The sequence below is a fragment of the Tiliqua scincoides genome, chromosome 1 (assembly GCF_035046505.1).
Source record: "Tiliqua scincoides isolate rTilSci1 chromosome 1, rTilSci1.hap2, whole genome shotgun sequence".
NCBI classification, from domain to species: domain Eukaryota; kingdom Metazoa; phylum Chordata; class Lepidosauria; order Squamata; family Scincidae; genus Tiliqua; species Tiliqua scincoides.
Window position 1 is genome coordinate 160,668,189 of NC_089821.1, and position 7,161 is coordinate 160,675,349.

Genomic DNA, 7,161 nt, shown 5'->3' on the forward strand with positions numbered 1-7,161 from the left:
TTTGAAATAAATAAAAGAATTGACATCACAGCCTTGTGCGTATTTACTCAGGGGTAAGCTCCACTATCTCCAATGGGGCATACTCCTTAGTAAGTTTGTTTAAGGTTATAGTTTGAGTGGTACAGCTATCCCATATCAGGACAGTGTGAAATCTGGTTGTTTGCTCACTTTCTTGAGTGTTAAAGTGTCAACTAGTGTAGTTCTATGACTGGGAAGCTTGTTCACCATTCATGGTAATACTGTGACAGCTGTTACTGCTATGCAGGGGAAAAATTCTGTCTCTGATTGAAGCTTCCTTGCAAAGCAAATAATACAGACAGTGATAATTAAGTATCACATGTATACTGACTCTCAGAAAGCAAATTTCAGATGGCTAACAGTGATTTCTAATATCTTGCCCTGTGCAATCTTTCTTTCCTTGCTCCATTCATTACTATCAGATCATTTAATCCATTCTCTTCCACATCACTGCAAAAGAGAGACAAGTGTCTCTTCAAAACAGAGTGCAAAACCCACAAAAAATAAAGATTGTTGAAAGAGGGATAGCAAGTTTGCTTAAAAATGCAGGTGGGCCCCATATTCACAGGGCATCCATTCTAGGGTCCCACCCCATGGATACAGAAACTGTGAATACAGGGAAAATCTACCTCCACAAGCCCCCCCCCCCTCATTGCAGATCCTTTCTGGGGCAAAAATATTCTTCCTTTTACAGATTGATATAAGCATACAAGCTTATGGTAATGTGGAGGCAGGTTGCAGGCAGCTGAATGCTTGAAAAAACTAGACTAAATATTAACAGGAAGCAGTTAACTTCCTGCTTCCTGTTAGCAGTCGATCTAGTTTTTTCAAGTATTCAGGCTGCCTGCAGCCTGTCTCCTTGTCATTATAAGCTTGTATGCTTATAGCGATCTGTAAAAGGAAGAATATTTTCATCCCAATAAGGATCTAAACTATGTTAATGGGCATGTGGGGGGGGGGGTGCAGATCTGTGGATCACTGAATCTGCAGATATTGGATCTGTGGATATTGGGGCCTGCCTGCATACAAATTAAAGAAAATCTTACAGACAGCTTGTATGGTCCATGAACTGAATGACTTCCTCTTGCCCTACCCCAAACCTGCATCTGTTCAGAACACTGTAGAGCAGCCATTTTCAACCACTGTGCCATGGCACACTGGTGTGCCATAAATGGTCCCCAGGTATGCTGCAGGAATTTGGGAGAGGGTCATTTATTAGTAGGTCATTAGGGGATGAGGTAGCACATTGTGCCTTGTCAATTGTAAAACAAAAACTGATGGTGTGCCTTGACCATTTTAATGCCTTGCTGGTGTGCCATGAGATGAAAAAGATTGAAAATTATTGCTTTAGAGACCACATCTCCTAACAGGGACTGTCTGAAATTTGCAGCGAATCCTAGCACATGGGTTGCCAAACCATGGCCCGCAGGCTGGATCTGGCACTCCAGAATAATTATTCCAGGTACGGTGTGATGGTGGCAAAGCCTTAACATTTTGTGTGGTAGCCTCTCATCTTCACACCGGATCACACAGCCTTGTATCGGGCAGACACTTGCCCCACGAAATTGGGGCACAGAGTCTTCTGGAGCAACAGACAGCAGAAGCTGCCACCCGGCACAAGGCTGTATTAAGATCAAGCACTTAGACAGGAGGCTGTGGTGTGGAATAGTAAGGTTTTGCCACTGCCACGCCCAGAATAATAATCCCAGCATACGCCACAGGCTGGCTTGGAAGTCCCTGCCAAGATAGGTCCAGTAGATAAATGGACTAATAAAGGGTCCACTTCTGTTATGCTTACTATTACAGACAGTAACACAAAATCACAGATTAGACTTTGCACTTAACAGTTCAGTTGCCTTAGAAGTCATAGGCTTCTATTATGATTCGTACATAACATTTCACAGGAACTACATGTTCTAGTTAATGCACTCTAGGGGAATTACTGTACTTCTCAGATTAAAAAGCCAGCTTCTAAATATGAACCTTGCAGCACTGATGAATTCAGAGATCGTGAAGAAAAGCATTCTGGCAAAATTATTGACAACCTGAATCTACAGGTCCCATGCTATCTACAGCAGTTCAAATTAGATTACTCATTCTTCAAAAGTTGATTTTTAGCATTTGTCAGTTTTCTTTTTGCTTAATATTTTTGTTTCCTCTTGATAATGGAAGAAAAACATCCCCCCCTTAATTTTTCTTTTCATTTGTTGTTTGTTTCTTCGTGTTTGTTTGGTAGATTACAGCATAACAAACTGGAGAGAGGTATTAAGCAACAACAATCTGACAAGCACATATGAAAATCAACAGGACCTACTGGTTTTAAATATATAATGCTAATTAACATTTGGCTTATGCATACAGATGTCTTTTTTCATTGTCAATGAACACACAGTATAGCACAGACACCAGAGGTAGCCAACATTACCTTACTAATACGGTCAACCTGAACAGAAGATAACGTCTGCTGGCATAGAGTCATTTAAGTTAAGCTCCCTCTCTTCTCACGTGAGCAAATATATATTTCTATGTAGATTGTATATAAAGGAACACAACAGAGATTAAGTATTTACGGAGTAACAGAAACTATGTGAATTGCTATCTGCGGAATAAAAACAGAAGAATTGATCTTTCGACAGCATTAACTGAAATTACAACCAAATCATGCCCACAGTACATGCAGGAAGAGAGCCACAATATAGAATTCACAGTCAATACAAAATCTTTTTCTTAATATATTCCTCAAGCTCAGGTGGGATTCCGTGCTCACTTATATGCCAAAAAGCCTACTGGCTTCAAATGGAAGTGAATGCATGTATGCACAGCTGAATGATGACTATTCTTCATGGCCATCCAAAAAACTAAGATAGATCATAGGAATATATAAATGTACATTTGATTTATTTTTCACATTTTTATACCACCCTTCCTCCAAAGAGCTCAGGGCGGTGTACACTGCTGCTCCCCTCCTTCTTGTCCTCACAACAACCCTGTGAGGTAGGTGAGGCTGAGAGAAAGTGACTGGCCCAAGGTCATCCAAGAAGCTTTGTGGCTGAGGTGGGATTCAAAGCTGGATCTTCCAGGTCTAAGTTCACCTCACAAACCACTACACCACCCTGGCTCTCTGTTTAAGAGAGTTTCTCAAAGTATTCTCTGCTTAAAAAATTACAAGATAATTTTTAATAGGCAGGGTGACTCCAGATACCCTCCCCAAAACAATCTTTTCTGGATTTGTTGGGCTATACATAAATAGCAAATGACTCCCCTGTCAGAAGTACAGATGGTGTGCTATTTTTTTCCTTCTAGGTGACCAGAATTTTGCTTTAATTGCCTTAGGATACAATTATCCTTGGGCTGCCATAGAAGCAAGAGCCTCCGTGTCGGGTCTCACAGCCCAACATGGAGCTCAAGATCTGGTGAAGCTGAGCTCCACTGGTTCTGCCTCCCTCCCACCCCGCTCCCTCCCCCCACGCTTCCCCCTCCCCACCCCCCACCTTGGAACACCTTCTCTCTACCTCCCCCCACGCTCCCACCTCTCTCTCCACCGCCTGGCGGTTTGGGCGACTGTGGAGCTGCAGAGCACTGGCGTTCCACCAGTGCTAAGGGCTTGCAAATGTGCTTTACGGCACATTTGCAACAGTGTGTGCCAACACTGAGCTAGCATGCGCTGTTTAGGATTGGGCCCTCCGTAAACATGCTCTTTTCAGACCATATTTCAATCGCCAAGTGCCAAAAATCTGACATATCAAGCAGGAATATCTAAGCTAGGGCAATCAGAGACCTCTCCATTTTTCTTCCATACCATAGTCCCTGAATATTTGTTTAGCACTAATGATCATGTTAGACACTGTGACAGAGCAAATACATCCTTTCCCTGAAATGTTTACAATGTTCATTGGTCCAATAAGACTGCAGCAGGTAGAAATTAGGGAATAAGGAGTGAAACAGTAAGGGAAGCATCAAGTGAGACTAGAAGGGCACACAAGGGTGAGAGATTGGGGTTCAGGGAAAGTTTTATTATTAAGAGCGTTTTCAAGTCAGCAGTTTGAAGGCTTTTTTTGACAATTACCTGGGTAGCCTGAAGCTTGCAAAAGGACCCAAGAGGGGCAACTGGCAAGGGACAGTCATGCACACCAGCATGGGAAAAGGCCAAAACTTGGGGCATTTCAAAGACATAGCCATAGCTCTTCTTTTAGCATAGCAGGAAGCACTGAAAGAACACTGTCAAGAACCCATGCAACTGTTTCTCTCAATAGTTCACTGAAGAGTCTCTATAGTCTCACTCTATCTTAATTTTAAGCTTGTCAAGATGGCTCTCCAACTTGAAAAGTATGATATGTAGAGGCTGGGGGCGGGTACAGTACTTTTTCCGTCATTTCCAACCCCTGCATAGAAGGGACCATTTATGCTGTCAGATATACCCGTTTTCTTATTCTGAAAGGAAAAAAACACAAACACTTAAAACTTCGATATCCTGCCTGCAACCCCATGCACATTTACTTGGGTCCCACTGACCCCAGAAGTACCTACTGCTGAGTAAACAAGTACAGTACTAGGCTGCACGGCAGTGATTTTAAGAATACTTACATAAATGTCAACTCCACTGAAAGCAATACTATTTACAAGCAAATGGATTTAGGCTAAGGGTATGAGCTAGAAAGCAAAAATCTTGAAAAGGAGATACAAAGTAACTGTACAGTAATGTGAACACACAGGAGATAGGGTGTTTCATTTCAGATGCTGACAGGCAAAGTTTTTGCCACTTATTCTGTAAGTAAGCTTGTTTGTATGGAATGTCATCTGAAAAGGGCAAGTGGATTAGTTTACATGTCTTTCCCAAGAATCTCCAAATGTCAGGAGTACTTTCAGAAACTCAAGTATGCAGTCTCAATACGCTATTCTGACAAAAAGCATTTCCCACTAAACCACCCATTAAAACCGTCTTCACAGAAACAAAATTTAAACAGTATTTCTTTATAGTGATACACTTCTGAATAGTTCACACCCCTTCCCCTTTTTTTTGGTCTTGAGAAACACCGGTATATGAGACAGACAGAGAATAAAAGTCTGCAGCGTTTTGACAGGACATTGTGGAGAACTGCAGCAGGAATAATCTCTTTTTAAAAGTTGCCAGGAGCATAATATTTATGCATTTGTACATTTAACAGTCAAATATTAACTACGCTTAACAGGAACTTGATGGGCTCTGAAAAAACTTTCTGGTATTCTTTTGTTGCATTGAACAATTTGCATACTCGTAGTCACCACACCAACATTTTACTTTGTTTTTAATAAGGATACATAGGCTCATAGACTTGACAGACAGGAGACAGAGGCGCCTACAGCTAAAACAAAAGAGGCTGCATCTATTCTACTCTGGAGAAGAAAAATAAAAAGATAGTTGGAAGGGATGTTGGTTGCTAGCAAGGCAGAATCCTGGCATGGGAAGTGACTGTTTGCTTAAAACCCACAAATCACAAAGTTGCAGTACACATACCTTACTACAATACTGCTGCAAAATGAATGGAACATCAGGGTCATAGGAGTTGGGTTCAGGCAAAATTGACTGTGCTGGCAGAAACACACACCATCACAGGCAACTAAATAAGTGTGAGGTCTTCCCACTGTCCAAATAGTCATATGGATTCAGGCAGGGCCATCTCAGCTTGCAAGAAGCCAACACCTTTGGCTAGATAGTAGGGCGAACCCCTACTCATCACCAGTGCATGGAGCAATTGGGGCAGGGGGAGGAAAGAGGACGAGAGGTAACAGAATCCAGAAGCCAGTGCCTGAGCTCCCCAAGATGGTCACAAAATCTTGAACATATGCTGTCAAATTGCTAAGAGGGTGTCAGCCAACTAAGAAGTCCCTGGGAGAGGGACAGGCTGAGTCTGGAAGGGAGGACAAGAGACAGGTAGAAAAGACCCAGACCCAGAGAAAGAAAGAGAGCGAGCATGTGGGGAGGGAGTGGAGATCCTAGGAATATCTACTCAGAAGTCAGCCCCACTATAGTCAATGGCGCTTCCTCCCAAGTAAGTGTGGATAGGATGGTAGTCTGGCAGCCCAGTCCTAGGCATGTCCACTCAGAAGTCAGTTCCATCAGAGTTAATGGGGCTTCCTCCCAAGTGGATGGGATGGTAGCCTGGCAGCCCAATCCTATGCATGCCTACTCAGAAGGAAGTCCCATTAGAGTCAGTGGGGCTTACTCCCAGGTAAGTGGCTAGGATGGGAGCCTGAGTCCCAGCCAGCAGCCCGCCCCAACCCCCTTACCAGAATCCTGGCTCTCTTCTTCCTCCCAGGAGCTCCTGCTGCTGCTGCTTTTGCAGGGCACTGCGCGGGTCTCGGGAGTGGATGGAGAGGCTCCCGGCTGGCTGGCTGGCGGCGGCGGCAGCAACTCCGCCTTCTCTTGCTGCTGCTTCCTCGCAGGGGCAGCTCCGCTTAGGCGGCGGCGAGCGAGAGCCAGAAAGAGCCCGAGAGGAAGCGCGCTGCAGAGTCACACAAGAGAAGGGCGAGGAGGAAAAAGAGGCGCGCACTGAGAAGTTGCCAGCCAGCCAGAGCGCGTCTGCTGCTGCCTGGGAAGAGCCGAGCCCCGCGGGCAGAACCAGAACTCCGCAGCCCGCCAGCCTCTGCGCACTGCTCCGAGCGCCCAGCCTAGGGGAAGCCGCGCGCAGGGCGCTGCGAGCGCATATTGGATGAGAGAGCGGCCCAAGCCCGCCCCGAAACGGGGGGAGCCGCCGCAGGAAAGAAGGCGCAAACTCCCTCCGGCCAAATCCTCACCTGGCCGCCCCCTCTCCACGGAGGCTCCCGACACGCGAGGAGGAAAGCTGCCTCCCTCCAGCCACCGGCTTGGACTTCCAGGGACTCGGCGCCTCCCGCGGCCGTGGCGCACTTGGTATCGCCCTCCGCACACACACCCCGTAGACACTACACGTTGCCCAGCCCGGAGCAGGCAGGAAGTTGCAAGGAAGTCGTGGGAGACTCAAGTGGCCCGCTATGCCCAAGGCGGGTCCAGAACACACTGCCCTGTGGGAAAGGGGGGCTGGGTGAACAGACGCCCTCCTTTTCCAGGACATGTCCTCTTTTCAAGCCTCGTGTCCTGGAAAATAAATGCAGTGTCCTTTCCCTGTGAGCAGGCAGCACTCCTTG

The 7,161-nt window shown here is 45.7% G+C and overlaps 1 protein-coding gene across 2 annotated transcripts in view; it reads right to left on the reverse strand.

Moving 5' to 3' along the window:
* HPCAL1 (hippocalcin like 1) overlaps positions 1 to 6,899 on the reverse strand; it is an 87,187-nt gene extending 80,288 nt beyond the window's left edge. Inside the window, exons 1-2 of one of the 2 annotated variants that reach the window (XM_066640070.1) lie at positions 6,793 to 6,894; positions 6,286 to 6,500 (exon numbers count right to left, since the gene is read on the reverse strand). The gene's annotated coding sequence lies outside the window, so the exon portion shown is untranslated. Of the gene's footprint in view, positions 1 to 6,285; positions 6,501 to 6,792 lie in introns of both variants that reach the window. The other variant, XM_066640079.1, reaches the window with a different exon arrangement.
* Between the last annotated feature and the right edge of the window lie 262 nt (positions 6,900 to 7,161).